At 38.6% G+C, this 14,118-nt stretch overlaps 1 long non-coding RNA gene across 3 annotated transcripts in view; it reads left to right on the top strand.

Moving 5' to 3' along the window:
* Positions 1-14,118, top strand: part of LOC107968432 (uncharacterized) — a 182,780-nt gene that overhangs the window by 42,040 nt on the left and 126,622 nt on the right. The window contains exon 4 of one of the 3 annotated variants that reach the window (XR_010151524.1): positions 125-10,964. The exons of the other annotated variants lie outside the window; for them this stretch is intronic. This is a non-coding gene — a long non-coding RNA (uncharacterized LOC107968432). Of the gene's footprint in view, positions 1-124; positions 10,965-14,118 lie in introns of those variants that run through there. 3 annotated transcript variants of the gene reach the window in all.

The following is a 14,118-nucleotide window of genomic DNA, read 5'->3' as shown; positions in this document are numbered from 1 at the left end:
TCACTGTAACCTCGAACTCATGGGCTCAAGTGATCTTCCCACCTCAGCCTCCTGAGCAGCTGGAAGTATAGGCATGCACCACTATGCCTGGCTAATTAATTTTTCTTTTTTCTTTTTTTTGTAGAGACTGCATCTTGCTATGTTGCCCAGGCTGGTCTTGGACTCCTGGCCTCAAGCACTTCACCAGCCTCAGCCTCCTGAAGTTCTGGGATTACAGGCATGAACCACCAAGCCCAGAAAAGAAAGTCCGTTTCTTCTAAAAATGGAGAGGGATTTATTGAATATATATCATAGCATGTCAAGACAGCTAAGATCATCTTAGTAGACTCATTTTTAGAAAAGTCAACTTTATATAGGTATAATTTACATATAAAATGTATTCATTTTAAGTGTATGTTTTGATGCATTATAATTAATGTAAATGATCAAAATACTTAACATTTCAATCGTCTCCAATGCTTCTTTTATGGACCTTCCTGGAATTTGCTGTAAGTTCTTTTGTGTCTGGTATCTTGACTCCACATAATAGTCTTGAGATTCATCCATGTTTTTGCATCTGTCAGTAGTCTATCTCTTTTAGCTGCTGAGCAGTACTCCATTGTATGGTTGAAGTACATTCTGTTTATCCATTCACTTGTTGATGGACATTGGGGTTATTTTTGGCTATCATCATTAGAACTGCCATGAACATTCCTGTGTAAGTCTTTTTGTGCATATATATTTTCATTTCTTTTGGGTAAATACCTGAGATTGGAATTGCTGTAATTGGAGGGTTATATGGAGAATATATGCTTAACTTTCTAAGTTATTGCCATCTCTTTTCCAAGTGCTTTTATCATTTTACATACCAATACTGTTTGTACCACATCCTTGCAAACACATGTTGTCAGTGTTTTAGAATTTTAACTGTTCTAGTGTGTGAGTAGTGGTAGCTCATTATGGTTTTAATTTGTATTTTCTGGATGACTACCGATATTGACTATCATTTTACATGCTTCTATGAAATATCTGTTGAAATCTTTCATCCACTTTTAAACTGGGTTGCCTTTTTATTATTGAATCATAAGAGTTTTTTTTTTAAACATAAATTTTGGATACAAATTTTTTGTCATACACATGTACAACAAAAATTTTCTCCAAGTATTTAATAGCACGAGTCATCATCATCATTTTCAAAAATTTCTCAGTTGTTTTTAACTCTTTATTTCTTCAGATGTGTTCTATAATGATTTTGTTAAGCTTAGAAAAAAATTACTGTGGAGATTTAACTAGAAATGATTAAATTTATCAATGAACTTGTGAAAAGCTAGACAGGTTTAGGGTATCGTCATCCCTTCCTGTTGATTCATATAACTTTCCATTTATTAAGCACTTAGGCTTTAAGTGAAGTTTCATGTTTTTAACGTAGTTGTGAATATTTTTGTTAATGCTTAAATATTTTAGGGCCAAGCATGGTGGCTCACAACTGTAATCCTTGCACTTTGGGAGGCCGAGGCGGGTGGATTGCCTGAGCTCAGGAGTTTGAGACCAGCCTGGGCAATACGGTGAAACCTCATCTCTACTAAAAATACAAAAAATTAGTTGGGCATGGTGTGGGTGCCTGTAATCCCAGCTACTCGTGCAGCTGAGACAGGACAATCACTTGAACCCAGGAGGCAGAGGTTGCAGTGAGCTGAGACCGTGCTATTGCACTCCAGCCTGGGTGACAAAGCAAGACTCTGTCTCAAAACAACAACAACAAAAACTACTTTAGAAAGATACACATATTGGGGAAAATGCTCATTTTATTTGGACACAGGAGACATGAATTGAAGTTTTAATTCTGTTTTTATATGGCATGTTACATGAGCAAGTAATTTGAGCTTTTGTGAATTCAATTTTTCTGCAAATAACATGTATAAGTTAGCTACTGCTGTGTAACAAAACCCACCCCAAGACTCATTGGCTTGAAAGAGTAACCATTTATTATTTCTCATGACTGTAGGTCAGCTAGGTGGTTTCTCTGGACAAGACAGGTCATTCATGTGTCTGTAGTCATTTGTGGTTTGGGGAGGCAGCTCTTTGACTTTGGCTAGCCTCCTTACCTGTGTGGGAGTTGGCCAGCTGCTGGCTAGTCTAGGATGGCTTTGTTTAGGACAACCGGTTTATCTTTTATGTGGGCTCTAAGGCTTGAGCTTGTTTATTTCACAAAGAAAAGTTTCAGGAGAAAGAGTAGAAGTGTGCAACGCTTTTTGAGGACTAGGTTGGGAACTTGACCCATGTCATTTATCAATATGAATCTCGTGACTCACAAAGCTGACTGAGATTCAAGGAGTGGGGTGAAAAACCTGAAAACATAGATGACAAACTACAAATGGTAACTTTTTGGGAGTGAGGAAATTATAGGTAATTTTCACTTTTTCTGTTTTGCTAATATTAATTGTATACGTTTTTGTACTTTAAACTTTACTGTTATAATCAGAAAAATTGTACTTTAACAATATATTCATTACTTGGGATATATACCTGTTAATATAAAATAATGTACTAATTCATTTGTAGCCTGAATATCAGCTGAAGTAACCCCTCTGGTTTGAGAGTTTAGCAAAAACTGACTTGAACCTTCTTTCCTAATGTTATGCATGAAATTTGCTTAAATAAACCCTTCTTAAGATTTCTGTGAATTTCCAGGAGATGAGTTGTTTTCCATTCTGTCTCCTGTCCCTGTCCAATTGTTTTGCTTTTTTCACAAACAGCATGAACAGCAAGCTTTTGGGAATGCACAGGTGTTATTGAGGTCTTGGAGTGATTAATTTGCCACTAATCATTTAAGTTTTAATCATTTAAATGATTAGGAGTAAATTAAAATGTAAATGATTAGGGGTAAATTAATCACTCCCAAGTGTCCAGAAGAACCACCTAGCTGATGTACAGTCACGAGAAATAATAAATGGTTACTGTTTCAAGCCAATAAGTCCCGGGGTGGGTTTTGTTACACAGCAAGAGCAAGCCTATACAGGTTATTTGTAGAAAAATTGAGTTCAAGGCCAGGCACAGTGGCTCAGGCCTGTAATCCCAGCACTTTGGGAGGATCACCTGAGGTTGGGAGTTCGAGACTGGCCTGACCAACATGGAGAAACCCTGTCTCTACTAAAAATACAAAATTAGCCAGGCATGGTGGCAAGCACCTGTCTTCTCAGTTACTTGGGAGGCTGAGGCAGGAGAATAGCTTGAACCTGGGAGGCAGAGGTTGCGGTGAACCGAGATCATGCCATTGCAGTCCAGCCTGGGCAACAAGACCGAAACTCCATCTCAAAAAAAAAAAAAAAATTGAGTTCAAAAAGCTTAAATTAATTGTTCATGTAACATGCCATATAAAAACAGAATAAAACCTTCAATTCATGTCTTCTGCACCCAAATACAGATTTTAATTCTTAGATTTATTTGTAACTAAGCTTCCTTCCACCTCACTGCCCTGCCCTGTCCTGAACAGTGTTTCCACAAGTGCCCGCCCCACAGCCAGGCTGCTTGACCTCTCCACCTTCTCAAGTCTCCTTCTCATCTTGGCCCTTCTCATGCTGCTTTTAACCCCAAAAGTTGTTTTGTTTTGTTTTGTTTTGTTTTTCTCATCTAGACCAGTTTGGCCAATGTTCTGTTTTGCTGGCTCCTTCTTAATATGCCTTTAGGTAGAGTTCACCCTTTTAGCCCAACGGATATCAATGAAATACTTTGCTTTAAATATCCAGATTGATTTTAGAAAGAAGTATGTGAAATTATTCCCTAAGGATAGAAATAGCTGCAGTCATTGTAGTATAAAAATCATATAAAAATCCTCTATACATGCATTTATTCAGCAAATTTTTTAAAGCACCTACTATCTTGTAGGCACTATGCTCAGAATATGCTGGAATTTGAAAGTGAGTGTTTTCCAGTCCTTATGAAGCTCATCAGCTAATACTGTCTCATTTTCCAAAGGTATTTGGAGAATAAAGTATTGCTGCAAATACCTGACTTATAGAGAATCTTTCATCAAAGTTTTAATATTTGTCAAAAAGTATATACACCAGTCTTTATGAGACATAATAGTAGTAGAACTTGAAATTGAGATGAACAAACAACAGTGATGAATGTTTGCAGAGCTGTCAGGGAAGAAAATGATTAATTCACTAAGTAACAATTCCTAGCTGCACTCTTACTACTGAGCAGAAACCTCTCAGAGGCCCTGATGAAATAAGAGGAGCCTATACATACTTCCCCGACCTCTAACATCTCCCTGCCAACCAGAGAAGACAGAATGCATCTGTAGCAAGAAATCAGGGAACGTTTAGATACTACATACTTGATTATGACTATAATTTCAATAGCCATGTTGATGGAAAGACGTCTATGTTGGCGAAATGTCCCAAAGAAACTTTGCAAAAGAAACAGGCCTGACTTACTTTAAGACATGTCAAAAGCATTCTGATCTACTCCATAGTGGGCTTAAAATTGGGTCAACTTGTGGATGAATAAGCTAGATCACATTTATGTCTGAAAACTAGTCTACCATTCATAAATCATATGAAAATTGTTTATTTTCTTCCTTCTTTTTCGCATGTACCAGTCTCTTGCATCTTTATCCCTATTGAATGCTATTATCTTCGTATGCCTAAGAAAAAAACCAATTGCAATCCATTACAAAGATTTTAACAAGTTAATAAAAAAATCTACAAATTCCTTTATGGGAGACAGTCCACCTTCAAGAAGGAAAGAGGTTGGGGGTGGTAGTGGAATTCAATAGGCCATTCAGCGTTGAAATGTGAACAGTAAGCCTAGTCTTTGGATAAATTCATGCCAGATTTGGCCTGCAGCTCTCACTGGGCAGTTCCCAGATGCGAGCAGGCCTTTAGCCTGTGGTGAAGAAGCGCGGAATAATGCCTCTTTGAATTAGTTTCAAAATAGTGCTGCAATGCAGACTGACAACTTCTGATGCCAAATTGCAAGAACAACACATAATAGCAGTCTGTTAAAATACCCATAGTACTACTAGAGGATATGGTTATTAATATAAATTAAAAACCATGAAAAGAAACCAGAATTAACTGGCATCAGATGACTAGCCTAACAGTAAGACACCAGAGTTTTTATCAAGGCAAGGATATGTAAAACAAAAAATAATAAAAATATGCTGACAGTTGGATATAACTTGCAATTACATATAGTGTTCGTCTAACAAGTTTAAATAAATAAATATAGCATGTTTGCAAACAAACAAAATAGATCACTAGAAACGTACCCATTTTACTTGGTGTAGTATATAAAGTAGACGGTGTAGTTGGGTGTGACTTTTAAGATTACAATGAGTTCTGAACAGGTCAGAAGGATGGTAGCAGGTAACAATTGGAATTTGCACTGAGGCACATGCTTGCCTGCAGTACTACCATGAATATGTATGGGAACAAGGTGTTTATGTAGTTGAGTTGTCTTTACCTCTCAACTTGGTTTCTTTGTGAAAAATGGCCATCCAGGAGTAATGCAATTGTACGACTGATTGCAAACGTTGCTAGCCTGTGGTTAAAGGCCATGTACATAAGAAACATATGCTGGTCCTTCTGCCTGCCCTGCTCAACCTCCAAACCCACGCCTGCCTCAGTCCTCTACTGCATCACTGCATCTGCACAAATGTCACCCTGAGAGGCGATCACCGAAATCCTGGACTCTCAGTATTAGTTTGTTAGGGCTGCCATAACAAAGTAGCACAGATGGGGTGGCATAAACAACAGAAATTCCGCTTCTCACAGTTCTGAAGGCTAGGAGTCCGAGATCAAGGTACTGGCAGGGTTGGTTTTCACTGATGTCACTCTCCCTGGCCCTTTGTCCCCAGGTCTCCACCCGGACTTCCCTCTGTGTGGATGTCTGTGATCTAATCTCCTTTTCATGCGATGACATCAGTCGTATTGGACAGGGCCCGCTCTCAGGAAAGCATTTTAACTTAATCACTTTTTTTTCAAAACACTGTATTCATATACAGTTATATTCTGAGCTATGAGCAGCTAGTACTTCAATGTTTGAATTTTAGGAGTGCACAACTCAGCCTGTATGTGGCAGAGGCTGAGGTGGGAGTATCACGTAAGCCCAGGAGGTTGAGGTTGTGGTGAGTTCTGACTGTGCCACTGTACTCCAGCCTGGGTGACAGACTGAGACCCTGCTTCTAAGAAAACAAAAACAAAAACACCAAACACAGTTCAGCCTGTGACACTCTCTTTTCCTGTCTCTGCTTTATTTCTCCTCACACGCTTACCACCACCTGAAGATCCTTATGTGTTGGCTTAACTGTTGTGTGTCTCTTTCTTCCATTGGACTATAAGCTCTCGGAGGGCAGGGCTGCCTTGACCGCCGGGGTCATGATGCTTAAACAAACAAGAAATGCTAGCAAATGCAAACATTTGTGAAAGTCTTGGGACATATTCTTTGTGATTATCAAAGGCTTATTTTAAAGCAAAAAACCTGCACGGTCCTCAAGTTTTACAGTTTGCAGTGGAAGTGTAAGCCTGCCAACAATGTTTTCTTGGGAAGGACTATTCTATTTTACTGCAAGTATACCCTTAATTGCTATTAATTACTATTAATTACAATAATTGCTATTTAATACTAGTATTGAAATATTTTTAAAAAGCAAAATGATACTACTAGATGGGTTTAAAAAAAATGTAACGTTCTTACTTAGCAAAAGAAGAAAAAAGAAAAAAAAAGAAATACCCTGACACGTCTTCTAAAATGTTGCTGGTCCTAAAGTCCTAACAGGTGGGTACCACAGTCATCGACCTACCCTCTACCATCAGTTAAATGACTTTCTTTATATTTTTCCCAAGCCTCTCTTGCAGTGAGTTTTGGCATGTGGGAATTAATTTCATTTCTCTTTATGCCCACAACAAAACCAAAAAAACCCCACAAAGGAAACATAAACATACATACACATATCTTTTCTAAATATCTTTGTAATTCCCTTATTTTGCTTTAAGCTTCAGAATTAAAGGACTCTTTTTAGTCTTTTTTTTTGAGATGGAGTTTTGCTCTTGCCACCCAGGCTGGAGTGCAATGGTGTGATCTCGGCTCACTGCAACCTCTGCCTCCCGGGTTCAAGCGATTCTCCTGCCTCAGCCTCTTAAGTAGCTGGAATTACAGGTGCCTGCCACCATGCTGGCTAATTTTTTGTATTTTTAGTAGAGACGGGGTTTCACCATGTTGGCCAGGCTGGTCTTGAATGCGTGACCTCAGGTGATCTGCCTGCCTCGGCCTCCCAAAGTGCTGGGATTACAGGCACTGTTCTATGGAGAAGTTAATTATAGAAGGCAATGCATGACTAGAGACACTGCAGGATAGCAGAGGTGCACTAGACATATTCCTTGCTTGCTTTCACTCTTTATTTTCTCTTAGGAAAGGGTCTGCAACTTGAGCGTGTATCAGATTCAGGCAGTTTGCTGGTCTTTATTTCTAGAGTTTCTGACCCAGTAGGTGTAAGAGTAGCCCAAGAACTTGCATTTCTAACAACTGACTAAGTAAATGCTTATACTTTCTGGGGACCTAACTTTAAACACCTCTGTCCAAAGATCATGATGGCATTGGGGCAATGGTCTTTGGCATTTATGAAGAAAGTTTCCCGAAAGTTTAGATGATTCTGATGCGAGCAAGGGGCAGGGAGATTAAGGAAAAAGGTAGATAACAATTACGTTAAGCCTCTCCCTCTATCACCCCACATTTCTGAGAGCTTCTGCTTTAGAAGGAAATTTTTTTTTTTTTGATGAAGTCTTGCTCTGTCACCCAGGCTGGAGTGCAGTAGCGCCATCTCGGCTAACTGCAACCTCTGCCTCCCGGGTTGGAGTGATTTTCATGCCTCAGCCTCCTAAGTAGCTGGGACTACAGGCGCCCACCACCATGCCCACCTAATTTTTGTATTTTTAGTAGAGATGGAGTTTCACCGTGTTGGCCAGGCTGGTCTCAAACTCCTGACCTTAAGTGATCCGCCCGCCTCGGCCTCACAAAGCATTGGGATTACAGGTGTGAGCCACTGCACCCATCCTAGAAGGAAATCTTATTAGGCCATGCTACTCCCATGGCTACTTACAACGGTGAAGGATGAGGCAACTAGAAAGATATTTAGTTTAAAATCATGCATCATAACATTTTCCTTATGATGAGTACCTTCTCTATAACTATTTTTAAATTAGAACAAATAGTACATGCTTATTGAGCAATTTAGAATACTACAGAAATCTTTAGAGTAATTCAGCATCACCACAGTTGCCTTGTTCTCGATTCTCTTGAAAAGTTTTAACATGGATGGGTGTCTCCTGAACTGTAGAAAATAACACCTGACTCTAGGAAATAAATTTGTTTTCTCTAGAAAACAAAGTGCTGGTGGGAGGGTGCTAATGTGCTGGAGATGCTGCCGTGATCCTGGCCTCATTGTCTGGATACAGGATGAGAGGCACATTTACCAGGGAGTAGGGCCCTCACTTGCATGGCGCCTTCCAAGATCAGGGAGAGGCCCAATCAATGCATTTGTAGGGTGTATTCGTCTGTTCTCACACTGCTGATAAAGACATACCTGAGTCTGGGTGATTTATAAAGAAAGAGAGGTTTAATGGACTCACAGTTCCACATGGCTGGGGAGGCCTCACAGTCATGGCGGAAGGAGAAAGGCACATCTTAAACATGGCGGCAGACAAGAGAGAAAATGAGAACCAAGTGAAAGGGGTTCCGCCTTATACAACCACCAGATCTCATGAGACTTATTCACTACTACGAGAGCAGTATGGGGGAAACCACCCCCATGATTCAATTATCTCCCACCAGGTCCCCCCAGCAATACATGGGAATTATGGGAGATACAGTTCAAGATGAAATTTGGGTGGTGACACGGCCAAACCATATCACAGGGTATTAGGCTTTTATAAACTTTATAAAACTATAAACATTTTTGTGTATTTTTTTCATAGCTCCCCTGCCTTTTCCCCTAAATTAAAGAAGACTCAGTTTCCATTTGGATAAAATTCTGACCCCTCATAAATAAAATAAATTTGAAGGAGAGGAAAATTCACATCTTTCACTGTAAATAGCATGCTCCTTTTTGTTTATCATGAAAAAGCTCCGGTTTACTCACATTCCATGTCAGTAATTCCATGTCAGTACTCCACCATGTCAGATTTGGTGGAGGTGGATTTACCCCATTTTACAAAGGACCGTGTAAAGTCATTGAAGTTGTGAAAGTCTATTTTTTTCCTGTAAATCTATTTTTTACAGAATATAAGAAACATCAGTGATCTGATCTGTCCTTCCTCCTCCTTCCCGCTTCCCCCAAAATCACATTCCAGTTTTTACTGTCTTTGTGTCCAAAGTAAACTAGGTGACTTATTTGTATAAAATGTTATTTTGCCGCAAGAGACAGTAATAAAAGAAAGATTTTCACAGAAAAAAAAAAAAAAGAAGAAGCTCTTGTTGTTGGGAGGTATTTCACTCTGTCATAATTTATCTTTAATAGATCTATTTAGTATCTATTGAGAGATCAACTTAATGAAGAGATTTGTGTCTCTCAGCTTTTAATTTAACAATTTAAGGCTACTAGTGAATTCACAGATCAAAGATTGAAGCCTTAATTGGTCACTTGCCTTTGCATTTTAGAGGCTGTTTAATCATTTGAGGGTAGTTACACTGTTGCTGTTAATATAAATTTCATGACTTTTTCCTTTGATATTTGTTCAAATGCACATTTCGAGGCATCCTCTGCTTGCTCTCTGTCTGGTCTTCCAATCTAACGATACTGGTCTTGATAGGAACTAGCATATCCTTAACTACTCAGAACCTCAGTCTGTCTCATTTGTTAATACAGAGGTGGAAAATGATATTTTCTTCCCAATACCTACCTCCAGGATTAAATAAACCAAGTACATACAGCCCGATGTCTGGCAAATGCCAAAGTCTTCTAGTTGACTCTGCATAAAGCAGTAGAAACCTGGAAGCTATTCAGAGAATTTTGACTTTGATAAATCAAGCCGAATATGTACCCTTCCCCCCAATTATTTGCTGAATCAGGAAAAATGCATGCATGTTTTGCATTGCTTTGAATATTTGAGCAACTGCACCCAGATATAAATTACTGAATAGTTAATGATGCAAATATTGAAACAATGCCTATATCTGTGAGTTAAAAGAAAATCAGACCCCAGCAAATTGCTAATGGTAAATGTAACATATCAGTCTTATGAGTGAAATGGAGTCTACATAGTTGATCCAGTGATCACACAGCCAGATTGTTCATTCTTGTTGTCATGTCTGGTTGACACAGATTATCGTCCAACTCTTTTGAATGTAAGCATTAATATCAATTCCAAATATGGGTAAAGATAATCTTGGGGACTCTGGTATGTACTGCTAGATTGTCTTTGAAATTTGTTCTTCACTTTTTACTTTAGTAAAAGACCTCAAAATTTTAGTCAGACTTAAGGCTCTCTGAGAAAAATAAAAGCGTACATTTCCAGCCTTCCATGAAGCTACATGTGGCCGTGTGGCAAACTTCTGGCCAATGAGATGTAAGTAAAAGTGATGTAGGCAACTCCCCAGTATTTCTGCAGCAGAGACTGGAGGGCATTGTGCTCTTCCTTCTCCCATTCTCCACCTTTCCAGTTAAAATGAATACATCATGGAGAAAATTGGGGCGGTCATTTTGGACAAGGAGGTGACTTTTAGAATGAAAGTCAAGTATAATAAAGCAAAAAGATAGAAAGAGTGTGAGTTCTTCCAAACATTCTGTAAGAGGGTCACCAGAGCCCCTTGATTTGTTTGAAGTGGGAGAAATTAATTTCTTATTTTCATCACAGTTACTTGGAATTTTACTGTTATGCACAATGCAACCTGGTCCTAACATATTGGTCATATTGCAGTTAGATTTGGAGGTCAAGTATAAACATGGCCTTACAGGGATCTTGTTGCCGCTATTAGAAAACAATAAGATTCTGGAAAAAACATTTCCTTCTAACTGTAGTTGCTCATTATTTAGAATATTTTTTAAAAAGGTTACAAAGACAGGAAAATTCTTCAAGTTATTTGTGCCTAGTTATAGTATTTTTTCTGAAGTACTTTTATATGTCTACTAGAATACATATAAAAGGAATATATTTTAAAAGTTAGGTATGCATGGGAAAAAATTATAAAGTTATAAAAAATAATCTAACCCCAGCATTTCTGTATTTACAATCCTATTCATTTTTTAAATCATCCCAAGTACTTTGTGAAAGAAGTAGAGAATAAAGAACAAATCAGCATAAAAATTGTAGCAAAAATTCTTTTAGAAAACAGTATGGACATAGCATCTAATTGGTGTTGACCAGCTTATCATGGAAATGCTTTTTGTAAACTGATAAGAAGACAGTGGCTTTTTTTTTTTTTTTTTTTTTTTGGAGACAGATTCTTGCTCTGTTGTGCAGGCTGGAGTGCAGTAGTGGCATGATTATGGCTCACTGTAAGCACTAAAAACAACCTACAAGGCCCAAGTGAGCCTCCCACCTCAGCCTCTTGAGTAGCTGGGACCGCAGGCATGAACCTCAATACCCAGATAATTTTTAAATTTTTTGTAGAGACAGGGTCTCCCTATGTTGCCCATACTGATCTCAAACTCCTGGGCTCAAGCAATCCTCCTGCCTCAGCCTCCCAGAGTGCTGGGATTCCATATATGAGCCACTGTGTCCAACCAAGACAGTGCTTTTGTGCATGTGAAGATGAAGCTTCTGCAGCCTCCAATACAAGCAAAACTCTCCTCTCCTGCCTGTTTAGCCCTTGTTTTTCTTTTGACCAGGTTGTGCAGGTTTAAATGTCAGTTTGGTGAAGGGGACACTAGGCATTGGCCAGAGTACAAGCTGAGAGCGCCAGTTCATCTCCTGCAAAAAACAACTAAGCAACTATCACATGATACCCTTTGGAGTTCACAGCTCAGGAAAAGATCTTTGACAAAACGTTCACACACACACACACACTCAATCATATTTTATGAAATGAGGACAAGAGACCTATCTAACCCAAAACTTTAAATCCTTGATTAAAGGCATTTACATATTAATGTAAAAAGTAGCCAGTATCAAGTAGACAATATCAATATCAAGGGAATGAGAAGATAAGCCACAGGATGAAAGAAAATATTTGTAAAAGACACATCTGATAAAGGACTCATTTAAAATTATACATAGAACTCTTAAAACTCAACAATAAAAAAACAAAGAACCAGGAGAAAAAATTGGGACCAAGATCTTAACAGACATTGCACCAAAGAAGATATACAGGTGGCAAGTAAGCATATTAACGTGTGCTCCCCATCACATATTAGAGAAATGCTAATTAAAACAAGTTACCACTATACCATGGCCCAAATTTGTAACATGGATACAACCAAATGCTGGTGAGGATGTGGAGCAACAGAAGCCCTCATTCTTCGTTGGTGAGAATACAAAATGGTACAAACATTCTGGAAGACAGTTTGGAAGTTTCTTCAAAACTAAACACACTCTTACCATATGATCCAGCAGTTGTGCTCTGTGGTATTTATGAAAATGATGGGAAAACACTTGTCCCCACAAAAATATAGACACAGATATCTACAGCAGCTTTATTCATAATTGTCAAAACTTGGAAGCAACCGGGATGCCGAAGTCCTTCAGTAGGTGAATTCAGTAGGATAAACTAACTGTGGTACATCCTGATAAAGGAATATTATTCAACACTAAAAAGAAATGTGCTATCAAGCCATGAGAAGCCATGGAGGAAACTTAAATGCATATCACTAAGTGAAAGAAGCCAATCTGAAGAGGCTACATACTCTGTGATTCCACGTATATGACATCTGGAAATGACAAAACTATGGAGACAGCAAAAAGATCAGTGGTTACCAGGGGTTGAGGGTCGGGGTTTGGGGGATGGATACGTGGAGCACAGAGGATTTTTAAGGCAGTGAAACTACTCTGTATGACACTATAATGATGGATATGTGTCATTATACATTTGTCAAAACCCATAGAATGTACAACAGCAATAGCGAACTCTATTGTAAACTGTGGACTTTGGGTGATTATGATGTGTCAACATAGGTTCATCGGCAGTTAACAAATGTACCCCTTTGGTGGGGCTATAAATGTGTGGGGGCAAGGGGTCTATGGGACATCTCTGTAACTTCCTTTCAATTTTGCTGTGAACCTAAAACTGCTCTAAGAAAATAATGTCTTTTTAAAAAAGTAGGCATTTTATAGCATAGGCTAAAACTGCATATGCAACCATGATGTAATTCTATGGATACACACACATCATAGGGAAATGTTCTTTGGCGGGGTCTAGAAAAGTCATATAAAATGTAATAAAGAAAAATCAAATTTCTAATCAATCAGTTTACAATCCTGGGGATTTTTCATTTAGCTTAACTTACTGTAGAGATAACACAAGATGCAAAAAACAAACCAAAAAAAAAAAAAAAGGAAGAAAGAAAGGAAATAAGAAAGAAAGTCAGTTAAGTGGAATTTAAGTTGTCAGGCTACAGTGTAGAACTCCATTACCATATCTTTTTTTTTTCATTTTTTTAATAGTATTCTCTGAAAAGCACTAGATGTAATAAAGTCAATTTAAAATTTGTTCTACCAATCTTTTGCATCTGTAATTTTCCCATTAAACGTAAATGCCCATGAGGCAAGCTATTTGCATTACATTGCATTTGCAGTCTTTAAAACAAACTATAAATCCCCTCCTTGTTTCATGTGATTGATGCTGTGTGTATAAATACCACCATAAACCTCAAAGGGGGCTAACAGTGACAGTAAATTAAAGTTTTCAAGTCTGGCAGCATCTCAGCACTCCAGCCCTTGATCTTAAGCAGCGTTGTTAACCCCCGCCTCATTGCCCTCCTGAACCTTTTTTTTTTTATTCTTTCCCGCTCTGCCCCCACCCATTCTGATTTCCTTGGGAAACACCTTCCTGGCCATACAAGTCACACCAGGGCAAGGATAGGCAGTTAATTAAATTGAGGCTGCAACTGCTTGCTGGAGAGCTGAAGGCCCCGACTTGCAGCCCTCCAGTATTTGAGATCAAGAATCTTGGGGCCCCTTCCCTCTGTAAACAATGGGCAGC

Source organism: Pan troglodytes, chromosome 16 (assembly GCF_028858775.2).
Source record: "Pan troglodytes isolate AG18354 chromosome 16, NHGRI_mPanTro3-v2.0_pri, whole genome shotgun sequence".
Taxonomy (NCBI): Eukaryota; Metazoa; Chordata; class Mammalia; order Primates; family Hominidae; genus Pan; species Pan troglodytes.
Note: the sequence above shows the minus strand (reverse complement) of the source record. Positions and strands in the feature narration are given on the sequence as shown.